This window comes from Mastomys coucha, unplaced genomic scaffold (assembly GCF_008632895.1).
Source record: "Mastomys coucha isolate ucsf_1 unplaced genomic scaffold, UCSF_Mcou_1 pScaffold3, whole genome shotgun sequence".
In the NCBI taxonomy this organism is placed as follows: Eukaryota; Metazoa; Chordata; class Mammalia; order Rodentia; family Muridae; genus Mastomys; species Mastomys coucha.
In genome coordinates, this window is record NW_022196909.1 from 2,552,029 (window position 1) to 2,566,234 (window position 14,206).

At 38.6% G+C, this 14,206-nt stretch overlaps 1 protein-coding gene across 4 annotated transcripts in view; it reads left to right on the forward strand.

Moving 5' to 3' along the window:
* Hs3st5 (heparan sulfate-glucosamine 3-sulfotransferase 5) overlaps positions 1-14,206 on the forward strand; it is a 303,959-nt gene that overhangs the window by 93,586 nt on the left and 196,167 nt on the right. Inside the window, exon 2 of one of the 4 annotated variants that reach the window (XM_031347455.1) lies at positions 13,269-13,360. The exons of the other annotated variants lie outside the window; for them this stretch is intronic. The gene's annotated coding sequence lies outside the window, so the exon portion shown is untranslated. The remainder of the gene's footprint in view (positions 1-13,268; positions 13,361-14,206) is intronic. 4 annotated transcript variants of the gene reach the window in all.

Below are 14,206 nucleotides of genomic sequence, written 5' to 3' on the forward strand. Positions count from 1 at the left end.
AGACTAAGTACCATGAAAGACAAGCCCTGTTCAGGTTACCTGAGAATTTTATCCACTATTTATTTTATGCACTAACACATTGCCTTACCAGACGTTTGTTTGGCAAATGAACGCCTAAACTATCCATCAAATAATTTAATTATGTGCAGCAATCTTGTGACCATGCCCTCTCCTTATGCTGCCTGATGGCTTGACTGAATTGTTTACTATGTCAATTTTGGCAAGCTAACAGGACTTTATGCAGGAAACTGTTAGTGCGCACTTCTTATTTAGCAACAAACACTTTTACAGCATTCCTTCCCAAGATGGTATACAAAACAAAAATTAGTCTTCCATTTTTAGTGGGTCACTACAGGTCTAACTTCTAAAAGGGTTTCCAACACCCCCCTCTGTGTGTGTGTGTGTGTGTGTATTTGTGTGTGTGTGTATCTGTGTGTGTGTGTGATTTCTAGAGTCAGTGAAATTTTACTATTTTTTATTAACCAAACTAGGCTAAGTTTTTGAATTCAGTTAGAAAAATAAGCTTCCTGACTTAGGGTTAATCATGCTGTGGTGAGCTGGGCAGTAGTGGTGCACACCTTTAATTCCAGAACTCAGGAGGCAGAAGCAGGAGTATCTTTGAGTTCAAAACAAACCTAGTCCATAGAGTAAGTTCTAGGAGAGCCACTGCTACACAGAGAAATCCTACCTCCAAAAACTATAACAACAACAATAATAATCTGATGATGATGACCAAACATCATGACTAAAAGCAATTTGAAGAAGAACATCTTAATTTGATTTTATGTCCTGAATGACAATCCACTGAGGAAAGCCAAGGCAGGAAGTCAAATCAAGAAGGAACCTGGAGGCAGGAGCTGATTCAGCCTGTGGAGTAGTTCTGCTTACTGGCTTGCTAGGCCTGCTTTCTTATAGTACTCAGGAAGACCAGCATAAGGCAATCTACAACAGGCTTGCCACTCACACATCACTAATTAAGAAAATATCAGAATGGCCGGGCGGTGGTGGCGTACGCCTTTAATCCCAGCACTTGGGAGGCAGAGGCAGGCGGATTTCTGAGTTCAAGGCCAGCCTGGTCTACAGAGTGAGTTCCACAACCTATACAGAGGAAACCCTGTCTCAAAAAAAAAAAAAAAAAAAAAAAAAAAAAAAAAAAAAAGAAAAGAAAAGAAAAGAAAAATATCCAAACGGTCACAAGATGTATAAACTGCAATCTGCAGATTTCTTCCAAGTCACATTCTGCCAATTGCCCTGACACTTTGGACCAGAATCTCATCTCAAATTCAGTTATCTGCTACTCTTTTACATTTCACATCCTTTATCTGTATCCTCTCATGAAGGTCCACTGCTGTCAGGAGTTCATCGAAACAAACAGGTAAAGCACAACTCCTTTTCTGGATGGCCATTTGCTTAACACATTGTCTGGATAGCTGGTGTCCCCGATTCATACTGACACTTCTACCAGAAAACGGAGTGTTCTCTCATGTGGCTCCTTGTGTTTAATTCACCAAAGCTGAACATCTAATGGCTGCAGCAAGAGTAATGACAGGAGGGACTTCACTCGATGCAGCAGACATTTTGAAAGATGAGACTCAATACCACACAGCTGAGTGAATTACCAATTCCACAAGGATGGGAAGGGAAACAAAATTAAGGAGGAAACACATGAAGATGACTTCATGGGGACAAGAACTTTGATTAAAAACAAAATAACATTAGGAAAAGAGGAAATTTTGTTTAATCTCCTCTTCCTGCTCTCTTTCATTATGGAAACAAACAAAACCAGATTCTGAAGGAGGAGCAAGTTGGAGTTACTTGTCTGTTCAGCGTGCTTGCTGGGGTTTTGCTTATCTACATGAAGTGATGATTGGCTAGAAAGGAAGCTTTGCCTGTCTGAAGGTGCAAAGCCAAGGCACTGCTGGGCTCTTTGTAGTCACTACAGTTAAGAAAGGATGCTTGGCCTTACTGTTCAGCATTCCATGAACTAAGTCGCCAGGAGAATTACAAAAGGTTTGCAGGCATAGTCACAGAAGCCTTGCATTTTCAGATGGAGCAGGTCTAAATCAGCTAACCAGGGAGATTTTGGCTCTGAGTAGGAAGCTGGCATTCCGGAAGCTGTAACTAAGGAGACAGCCAGGGCGTTATGGTACAAACAAGGAGACAGCCAGGGCGTTGGGGTACCCCTTCGTGTACCCCTTTGCGCCTTTAATGGAAATGCAGCTGTGTAGCTTGCCATTAAAGCCTCTTTCTATTGACCTTAGCTTAAGTGATTGTACACAAACCATATCATGGTCTTTTAAAGCTGAGAAGAGTAGAAGAGAGACAGTAGTAATTCTGCCATGAACACTTATGGTAAAACCCTCTTGATTACTCTTTAAAGTTTGTTGTATGTGTGTGTAGTGATGATGGATTACAAGTCACATTTATATCTCACATTACTTTCGGTTCTCTTAAAAACACTGTGATTTAAGCAGAGACATCTGAAAACTTACAAGACTCGTATGACTAAGCCTGCATGACTTCTCTAACCTCCTTAGTGATTTAATTCATCAATACAGCTCTCTGCAGTGTTTTCCTTTGCTGGTACTCATGGAAATAATTGAACGCTGGAAACTCTGCTTGCAAATTTATATTCAAATTTATATTAAGATATTTTATTAGCAGAGTATACCATAGTGCATATATTGAACAGTCTGTTTGTGCACTGTCACTTAGAAAATTTTTAGCTGTAATCAGAACCAAAAACCATATCATTGTTTATCAGTGTGCCTACATGTGAAGTCTGCAGATACAGTCATCTCCATTACCATTATCCACAGGACAATCAAACTTGCTGAAAACTAACTGCATGTGACCCCACCCACAAAACACATACATCAATATAAAGCATGGTGCTTTCCAGGTTTTATGGTTGTCATGGCACTCATCTGGTTTGGGTGGCATGTGCATGCTTTCTTTCCCTGGCATGACAATTGCCTTTTTCTTTTGGCTTATAGTGGCAGGGTCAGAAGCCAGGACCCTGGGAGTCTACTCTTCATCAGGATTTGCTTGGTAGTTTGCCTTGAAAAATGTGGCCAATTTCTCTGATTGTGCCATGTGAGAGCAATCTGCTAGGTTCTTTTCTATTCCCAGCAGTCCATTGTTCTCGAAGTGCCTATTGACACTGTCCTGCAGCATCATTGTAAAGGTGTATATGTCCTCACAGCTTGTGACTGTCTCCGTATCAGAACATCAAACTACCTATGCTCAGGTGTCCTGTTGCCATCTCTTCTTATCTGCAGAAATACAGTGCCGCAATCTGTGCCACTGGGCTGGCTGCATTTCAAGACATTGTTGCTGATGACGATCCTGACTTGCCATTTTGCACTAAGCATACATAACTCACAGCGCACAGGAAGAACCAGAAGGTTTTCCTCATCCATCTCTGTCTCATAGCTGTGGATGAGGGCACACATTACTATCCTATAAATCTAAACCTCCTTTTATGTTAAAAGCACAGTGCTGTCTTACAATTTCAAACTACTAAAAAAAGGAAAATATTAGTTTTTAATCTTTTTGTGTTTTGGGTCAACCATGAGCAAAATACTACCTATACTGCATTAGCTATCAATTTTTGTTCTATTATTATTACTATTATTATTACTTTATATATTTCAAAGCATAGATATGAAATTAACAAAGCATTTTCTCTACAGTTCTACACTAACAGTGTCTAAAACAGAGATGCCACCTTGTGATTCACTGGCTGAATTGCTGGTGAAAGCTAAGACTCTGAAAGCTAAGCTAACAACACCTGCATGCCTTAACCTGTAACATCTGAAAAGAGTTAAAAGGGGGATAGTAAATACCTGGTTAAACAATTTACCTCTTCTCTCTTCCCTCTGAAGTAAATGTGAGGCAATAATTGAATCACATATAAGGTGACCTTGTAGAGTCTTATTTTAAAAGTCCATAGTAGCCACTTGACTGTGATTTTCAGCATTGAAGTCTTCATTGGGGAAGTTCCTTGTCAATTGCAACTGGCAAGTAGCGTCTTTGGTCTTCCACAAAAGTGACCTTATAAAAGATAGAATTCTTTCAATTAGCAGGTGCTTAAGCAGCCAGCCCTGATTGTCTAATATAGCTTAGGGAGTGGAGCACGAGAGTCCGGTTCAACTCTCGCACTGACTATAGCCTTATCTTTTAATTTTCACAAAGAAAGTGCTGTGCTCCGGTATTTCAGCTAAGGTTTCTATCTAAGCACTGTGCCAAATAGCTTACTAGTCATTGTCTTAGCTAATCCTAAGATTAGGAGTCCTGGATTCTGAGCACTCTACCATTAGATGCTTTTCTCTGCCAAATAATTGTATGGTTGAACTAACTGCCAGTTCTCCAGCTAGTAAATGATATGGGTGACAAAGAGCCTTGGAGGTCCTGGGACTCCTCTGTTCTACTCACCACACTATGCTTCTGCGTCATAGCAGATTTCTTTGTACACTGTGGCACTGACCCCTTCTCTATGGACAAGCGCACCATAATCCTCAGTGGGTACTGAAGTCACACTAGTATTGGATGCTCAATGGGCATTTTTCCTATGTGCCCCACAGTGTTGCCACCTACTGGAGAATTAATGTGCCTTTCCAGGTTGTAAGCCTGAGTGCCTCTGATTCTTGCATTCATGACTATTATACAATCAGAGTCACCTGCATACCTCTTGACTCCAGAAGAAAGGTCTAACTCTCAATCTTACTACGTTTGCTCTTTTACAATTAGCTGACTTTCTCTTATTACCATAAAGCATCAATTTATTAGTTCTACTATCATTGGACACCTTTAAAATTATTTCTAATCTTCACCTGAAAATAACTCAATGGAATAAAATGTTCCAGAATATTTCAATAGTAAAATCCAGAATGTGAGATGCAGGAAGTGGGAGGGAAAACATTTGACATCTACTCGAGGTCAAGCTTGTTGTTGGAAAGAGTTAACCAGAAATGATCCTTTATGGCTAAAACCAGACCTAGTTTCATTCCTTCACAAAAACTATGGTAAATGGACAAATATATTTTGTTGTGATTTAAAATATAAAAAGCCAACCATGTAATCTGGACTCTCTTTTCTATGTAATTATAGTCATTTTCTAAAGTGTCTGGTATAAAAACATACAGCCACAACTGTAGTTTTCAGTAATTTCTCACGAAAACATCTCTGAGATCAACATCCATTATACAGCTCTCTGTACTCGACAAACCCAAAACTACTTAAATTCTCTGCTGTTGAGCTGAGTATTGATCACAGCTGAGATGATAGTCTGTGGTGCTCTGAGTTCACTCATAATGTCATCCCAAGTGCCATCCCTGGGACCTGCTGTGCTGCCCAAGGAACAATGAAAGCAGAGGGCATTTGTCTGATGCAGCTTTGATATCAATGGGCTGCAGAAAGCAATGGGTCATTATTGATGAGGCATGCAAAACAGGCAGAGCAAGATTTAACCAGAAAAAGAAACCCTGAACAATTCACAGCTTTAAGATGGCATCCTTCCACCTTCTTTAAGATACGTCTATATATGTCAAGAAACATCAGAAGCTTCACAGACTACAAAGCAAACCCCTATGTCCCTTATCTGCAACTTCAAAAGTCAATAATTACTTTTAAGAAATTACTCTCTTCAGAAATTCTTGCTTGGGTATTGCAGTATGGGAAAGTCAAACTTTCTTTGGAGCAGATACATATTTACTCAGGTTAAGAACAGATAAACACTGCCAGGATTTTGCTTTTTTCTCAGCAGTTCCACTCTCTGCCTTTGTCATTCCCTGTACTGCTCGTGAAGCAGTGTTTTTCCTTTAATCTACTGGCATTATGCATTCTTTCTATAACCACCTTCTTTTTAAAGGAACAGATAAGCACCATGGAAAACAACTTGCTTTTCTGTTATGAAAAGTTAGGTTCTTATCAGGTGAAGTCATAATGTGGGAGCGTGTTTACCTGGTAATAAGATCTCATACAATATCCTTTACTATATTGGTTTTATTACAAAGTGCATCTTTGCTGGCAGACTCGGGAGTACAGAGAAGGCTCCATATAAAAGCCTTTGAAAAGGCATGCTGAAATTTCTCTTGCTAAAACATGCTGGGAGATCTGGATGTTGATGTGTTTTGTGTAAGGGTGTATATCAGAGAGCTCTTACAAAAAAAGAATTGCAGAAAGTTACATGAGAAAATCCAAGATGGTTCTCCAAGGTTAGGCACAAACCTTTCCAGAGTTGAAGTGTGAATATCTCAGAAAGGCAGGGGATGGTCATGCTGTTTAAGCTAATTGTTGCTCATCATTGTTTTATTGTACTTTTTCTTCTATCACACCACCAGATAGAATTAATTATTGCTTTGGTTCTTTTCTTTTTTGTCTTTATCAGTTGTTTATACATTCTAAAAAGACCTATGTCTTGTATTCTTAGCCTCTAGTTCAATATAGAATCTATAACTTTGCTAGTAAGACAGCTGCTAGCTATTTGGGACTACTCAGTACATGAAATATGGTGAGTCCAAACTGACACAGGCTCAGCACCACTGACTTTTAAAAGATGGTTCAAAAAGCCACTTATTACTTAGGAAGTGATTCATATGGATATGATAGTATTTTTATTTTCTTGATTAAAACATTATTAAATTTACTGTACCTATTGCTTATATCTCATATAAATATGGCTGCTGGAAGATTTGGGATGTCATAACACTCAAAATACACTTTTCTTAAACATCACCTGTATGAAGAGTTAAAAATGAATGGATGGATGGATGAATGAATGGCACATACCAAATTAATGATATCTAATGTTTCATATTGAAGAACAATTAATCAACAATTGTAATAGGCTTCATCAAGTGCTCACTTCTTTCCCTTTTTCAGAATCTCTTACCATTGCAATATGCTTTTACTCTTTGTTTTCCTAGATTCCCATTTGGGGGTTAATAATGAGTTGTTTAGCCATAGAAATGGTACCGAACATGTTGTGATGGAAGTTTGATCGAGGTTTACACTGTTTGCTCTCAAGCACTTCAGCCATTTTGAGAACTTGCCCATTTTACTGGGTTATTTATGGAGAGGATATGTAGGGCCAAATCCAGCTGATGCCATGTACCACCCTCAGCTTCTCCGTATCTAGAGGACCAAACACCCTGAGACCACTGGCAGCAGATCCCTGAGTTGGATGGATGTTGACTAACATAGCTGCAGATGTTGTCCTGTTGGTTAGCCACACTTACCCAATGGGCCCCTTGCCATGGACATGGGATCTTCTGAGCTGAGCTTTGCTTAATGAACAATTAACACTCTAGCTCACATTCATTCTTAACTTCTCAGTCTTGTTTCTTAGATAAATACTTTTAAAATATGAGAACAAGGAAAGACACTCTAAAAGGATATGGGCAAATTCCGGTCCCCCAATGTGTTACTCATTGATTACCAAGTGGGATCTTAGGACAAGCGCCAGATGGGATGCTAAAATGTAAATGAGACTGATCTATATAGCAAGACTTACTTTCTCAAGCACATGGTAATTCGTTAAAAGGTCTCCTTTATAAGTGTTCCTAGATTTCTATTGTTGGAGAAGATTTATATAACCAGCTTTATCTTGCTATGCTACATACTGAAGAGAGGGCTGAGTGAATTTGCTTCGTGGGACCATCACCATTTACTTTCTTTGTAACCAAAACCCTGTTGGGAATAAGGTCCGTGTGCTGTCTAATTGTTTCTTTGGACTTTGGAGGTGTTATATAAGGGTAGCGAGCATGAAAAATGGGGTTATGATAAGAGACCTAAAAGTGTAATTGTGCTCTTTCATAGAAGACAGGGAATGGGGAAGGGATGGAAAGAACTCCAAAAAAATGAGGTTTTAATGCCATGGACAAAAATGGGAAGAGGTTGGAATTTTTTTTACTTTGGAAAACCATATATTTGAAAAATTATTTAACATATTTATTTTTTAAAAACATACCAACATTCTGAAACTGATGTTCAGAATTCAATAGACTCAGAGTTCAATAGACTTCCTCAATCAAGGCTTTTTCCAGAGGCTTCAATTACCCATAGTCAATTGCACCATAAAAATATTGTATGGAATTCTAGAAATAATTTCCATTTTTAGTCATACAGTATTTGAAGAGCAAAAGAGACCCATACTATGCCATTCTCTGCCCCACCTCTACTCTACCTATCAGGATGTAAATTATCCTTTTTCCAGATTTTTATGCTGTGTCACCCATTAGATGCTTAGTCCTAGTTGTCTGATATAATGTCACAGAATGTAACACAACATGAAGTCAACCAGCAGCAGAAACACCATCATTAACTCAATGACAGAGAAAGCCCTGTAAAATATGAATGTCAGTTCAAGTCACTCAGCAGAGAGGGAAACGAATTGCAACTACAATGAATGAGTATGTGTGTGTGTGTGTGTGTGTGTGTGTGTGTGTGTGTGTCTGTCTGTCTATGTGTGTCTGTCTGTCTATCTGTATGTCTCTGTGTGTTTATGTATATGTGTGTCTTGTGTTGTGTATTTGTGGATGTATGTGTATGTTGTATATGTATGCATATAAATGTATCTGTTTGCATGCTTATATGACTATTGGTATATATGTGTCTAAGTATGAATGTGTATATATGAACTTCAGAACTGACTTAAAACAATTTAATGTCAAAAAAAAGTAGCTTACAAATTACAACAAATATATATTGGCTGAGTAGACGACTGACAATGAAATGAGTTTTATGAATGACTATGAGCTCCCCTACTTGTGGGTATGAAGCCCCTTCAAAAATAAGATTGAGCCTGAGAATGTGGCAACTTTTCAAGTACAGCTGTGGGTCCCTTAGCTGTGAGCAGTTACTTCTGTAATTCTGTGCCTCAGGATTAGGTGAAGCTTCCCAACTGCAAAAAAAGGAGGCCAGAGAAAATAGAAGCAGCAAAATGGGGCTCCCGTTCTCACAGCTTTGTTCTGAACCACACTGTCAGGCTGTGCCTTGTGGTCTATGTAAAAATACTAAAGAGTGAACATAGGGATTGGTCTTATAATATTCATTATATGAGCAACCCGCACAGCAGCAGGCCTGCTTTAGTACACCTGGATAACAAAACTTACTGACAACAGAACCCAAATCAAGGGATATATTTTTCAACCTGGACTTGGGCAATATTAATAAATACTTTACAAGTGCTAATGCAATCAAAACAGCAATGGCATGAACTAGTCTTTGAAGAATGCTAAAGCATTAAATCAAGCAAACAAAAGGGGGATAGTTGAAAATCCAGGTCTCAAACTATACCCAGAATGTGGGGGAGCCATGGTTTCTCCTGCATTTTTCAAGCTATTGCTCCTGTGTGCCAATGTTAGGCAATACTATGTATGGTTTTATCAAGTCATTGAGTGAATTTGGCCTGTCTAACTTTTTATTTCATTGAGTTATTTATCGATATGTTTCAATACATATAATTAGGTTAAATTATATTTATCTTTCTTTTAAGAAAAAGAAAACAGAGAAGTGAAAATTACATATTTGAAATGGGCATGTAGCCTACACTTTGTGTATTTCTTATTTTAAGTTTTTATTCACTTTATGTCCCAATCACCTCCCCCTCCTTCCTCTCTTCCTCTTGGTTCCCACCACACTCTGGGGTATCTAGTCTCAACAGGTCTAGACACATCCTCTCCCACTGAGGCCCAACCAAGTAGTCCAAATAGAGCAGAAGGGGATCCAATGGCGAGGAACAGAGATGGAGATATCTGATGTTGCACTTATTGGCAGAAACACATGAACACCAAGCTGCACATTTGGTACAAATATGAAGGTCCAGCTCCTTCAAGCTCCCTTATTGATGGCCCACGCTCTGTAAGAACACCCACAAAGTCAACTAAGCTGGGACTTTGTGTGCTTTTAATGGAGCAGTGGTACTGAAAGACACTGTCAGATGGTATCAAAGGAGGACATCTAGAGTCACCAGTGCATCAAGGGACAGAAGGAGAGGAGGAAGTAAGCTTTACCTCCTGTTCAGGGCACAGGTCATCTGAGCATTAAACCACAAAGTTGTAACCTAGCTATTTTCTCATTCTTCTTCAAGCTCAAATTTAAATTTTCTTCTTCATCACCCAAATGTTTGCAAAGTGGAAATATAGTCTTGTAGCTAAATAGAAGAGCCATGAACAGGCCAATTTATAGACACATTCTTCCCCTTGGCCAAACCACAGAATCTCTACATAGAGGCGCTATTAAATGTATTCCTAACCTGTCCCAAGCAAAGCAAGGGCCACAAGAACTTTGCTTGACTAGTTCTTTCAGTGACCAGCTATATTGAGGACCAGCTTCACTCATTTAGTAAATAATCATGGAGCACTGTAATGAAGGTCTCCTTTTATGATACCAGCTGCATTCTTATAGCAGGGAGCCATCATCACCACTGTATGATCTTCTTTCTGTATTTGCTGAATTGTGTTGAAAGATAGAAAAAATTTAAAGGTTGGTAATCACCCAGGGACACTACTGTTAAACATTTTATAAGAGACACTAGACTGTTTTTATTAAGTCAGAATTCCAATGGACTTGTGTATACTTCTGTGTTTCTCTTTCCTCTCTGACATCCCTGTCAGTTCATAATTGGAATTTGCATGCAGACTGCTGGAGTTCTGATGAAGCTGAAAAGTCAATCTTCCTGAGAAAACTGCTAAAACTAGAAGGGGAGTCCAAGTCAAACTGTATGAGACAGCACTGCATCCAGCACTCTAGATTCACACACTCTTAGAACTGCATCCAGAACTCTAGATTCACACACTCTTAGAACTGCATCCAGAACTCTAGATTCACACACTCTTAGAACTGCATCCAGAACTCTAGATTCATGCACTCTTAGAACAGTGTCCAGAACTCTAGATTCACACACTCTTAGTGCTAAATGTTTTGTAACTTTTACTATAGTTTGAAACTTTAGATATTTAGCTCAGTTCAGTAAAACAAAAATCTTTAAGGTTCAAACTTGAACATTGGCCCACTGGGCTTTTCATACCCATGTGTATTCGAACAAGCAAGGTTTAAAATTCTATAATTTAATCCAAGCTCTTTTCATAGCATTTGTAAAGTGTTCTTTAGTAAACACTTTAAGAAAATGGTGATTTTTTTTTTATCTCAGGTCATGAGATAGCCTGGATTACAGGAAGCTTCCACTCTATAAGTCCAAAAACTATTTTAACAATTCAAAATAATCATATTTTGCTCCATTTTCACCTTATCTGAACATTTCCTCAATACCATAAATCTTAGTTTTAAAATATTTTTCTGTCAGCTAAGACATTATTATTCAGTAGTGTAAATGAACATGAATTATCTGCTTCTTTATCCTCATCCCCCCTAAAAGTCTTTCATGGTTACCAGAGTTTTAAAAACATATTTATAACTTCAATTTTAAATAAAAATAAGTATAGTTAAATGATATTATCATATATAGAATCATTTGTGGAGCTATAGAGAGGGCTCAGTCATTAAGAGCATGTATCTCTTACATATAGCCTATAGCCTATATCATGTGACTCTGAGTGTGTGTGTGTGTGTGTGTGTGTGTGTGTGTGTGTGAGTGATGTGCACACATGCATGTGTATATAAACACATGCATGCATGTACTGGGTATAGAGGCCACAAGACAACCTTGAGTGAGCATCTCTCAATGGTCTGAGGCTAGACTGGTGAGCAAGCCTATTCCATCTATTTCCACCTCTCAGTCCTGAGATTAAATGGGCATGCCAACACACCCAAGTTTTTAGAAGTAGGTTCTAGGGATCCTAATGTTACACAAGACACACTATAAAACTGAGCTTTCTCCCCAGCTCTATAAACCCATTTTCAAAGTCATCATAATTTCTATGTGTGATTCACTTTCTGAGAAATCTGCACCAATAGAGTGGGCTTAAAGCCAACATTATCAATGATGGAGACAGTTAAACATTTGCCTGTTCTTTGACATCTATCTTCCCTGTGCGTGTATCTGCTGAGCCCATCAAAGTCTGAAATATTTCAATTCAGCATAAAATTGTAGTGCTGATTGTTACAAAGCATATGTTTTATCTTGTAGAGTGATGAAACGCATATCTAAATGTGTCATGCTCACACTCAGAAGCAATGCAAACCTCCTGTCTTGCCTGAGACAGAAAAAAATGAAAATGATAAGAGATAAAGGATAGCAATTTTTTTCTTTTACACTCATGCAAAATACCATGTGTAGTGATCATCACCATGCATTATAAGCTTCTGTTCCCAGACCAACATTCTATTGCAGGCAGAGAGATACATATGGCACAGTCCCTGGACTCAGGGGACCCTTCACATAAAAAAGAGAAACACTCTACTGTAGCTCATCAAGAGCAAAAGGACAAACAGACAAAAAAGCTACTTGGCATTTAGATATTCTATGAAATATGAACAGAATTAACAACATTCACAATTCCTCAACCGGCTGCATGTGTTCAATGACTACTTGTGAGCCTCACTGAGCAGTTGAGGTTGTCTATATAAAGTGAATGCTACCTGTTGTGAGCTGTATGTGGTTTGTAAACGTTATCATGACAATGCACAGAATAGAGACATCCCTGAATGACATTTCCTTTAGTGGACACCTTTTTAAACAAAGAGGAAAGAGCCAGAGTGAAGAGTGTCAATATGCTAGAGGGATCAGGTAAGTCAGAGTCACCTAGAATGACACTGTAACTTGTTTGTCCTTGAGAAATCTGCCTTGCTCAAGGGCACTGATGCACATGTTATTCCTCTGAGTATGAAGGATGTGATAGTTTTGTCACACTTGCTAAGAACTGACAACTACAGTGTCAGCTCCTGAGTGGGAAGCACACCTGGGTAAGACAATTTCCAACACACCAGCATCCTTGGATGCTTCACATCCCTAATGCCTTCTTGTGGCTTGGAAGTCACGGATCAGTAAATATCATGTATGTGTGTGTGGGGGGAGGGGGAAAAATCATCTAGACAGAGGGAAAGTTAAAGAGACATCTGCATAGGTCCAGGTGGACACAGGATCCTGGTTAACCTGCGAGACCCAGATTTTCTCTATTTTATTCATAAAGTTTCTGTGGGTCTAACTACATTCCACGTGAGTATAAGCTCTGCATCATAATATTTTTTAAATATTTTTAAAATATTATTAACTACTTTTATCAATCCAACCCCTTCATGCTGTCAGATGAAGAGCATCTTTAGACATGGTCCACCCTGAATCCTTGGAATGACCTTATTTTCAGATGTCATCAAGTGTGCATCGAGGGAACCAAGTCTTTCACTACCCTCCTGACTGAATAAAATCACAGAAAACTGATCATCTAGGAGTAACCGTGTATGTTTTAGTTTCACTTATTTATCTCTCATACTACAGTACTGCATTTCTTGCCTCCTTGAGAAGCTTTCAAAATATAAGGGAGAAATATGCTCTTTATTGTGGAAGTTATGAAAGGGTACTCAACATCTTTGAACTAGAAGTAGCCAGTATTAAGAGGAATGTCTACATAATGTGAGCAGAAGTCAGCAATTTCTTAGTCTTAAAAAACTTCTTAAAGAAGCACAGAGGTTAAATTATATAAGATGTTTCAATTTGTTTGTTTATTGAGACAGAGTTTCTTTGTCCAGCCTTGACTATATTAGAATTAGCTCTGTAGACCAATCTGACCTTGAAATCACAGAGATCTCCTGCTTCTGTTTTCTGATCCATGAGATTGGAGGGATGTGTTACCACTGCACAGCCCATGCTTCAATTTAATACAAAAAGAATAACTCAGTTTTACCAGTAGATTCAGAAATCAGTAAGAAAATAAAATTGAAAGCCTGGCATGTGGAGTATTCTCTAAGTACGAGTCAGCTTTATCACACCTGTATGAAGAGGCACCCTATGCAGGGTGCATTCTTTCATGGTTCAGTTAAGTTCATTGTTTATGTATATAATACATAAATATGCATACATGCAAAGAACAAAAGTAAATGGTGCAGAATTATCCTACCCTTTGGAGCCAGAGGTACAGGGGAAATGAAAGCATGACTCACACCCTGATGAGATCTATTTTGTTGAAAAACAATTGAGTATTAAGTCATGATTCACTAACTTCCTGAAATATCTTTCAGTACCCTGGAGAAACGGTAGAAACAGGCTGCTTTTCGATTTTTTTCCTTCTTTCTTTTTTTTTTTTTT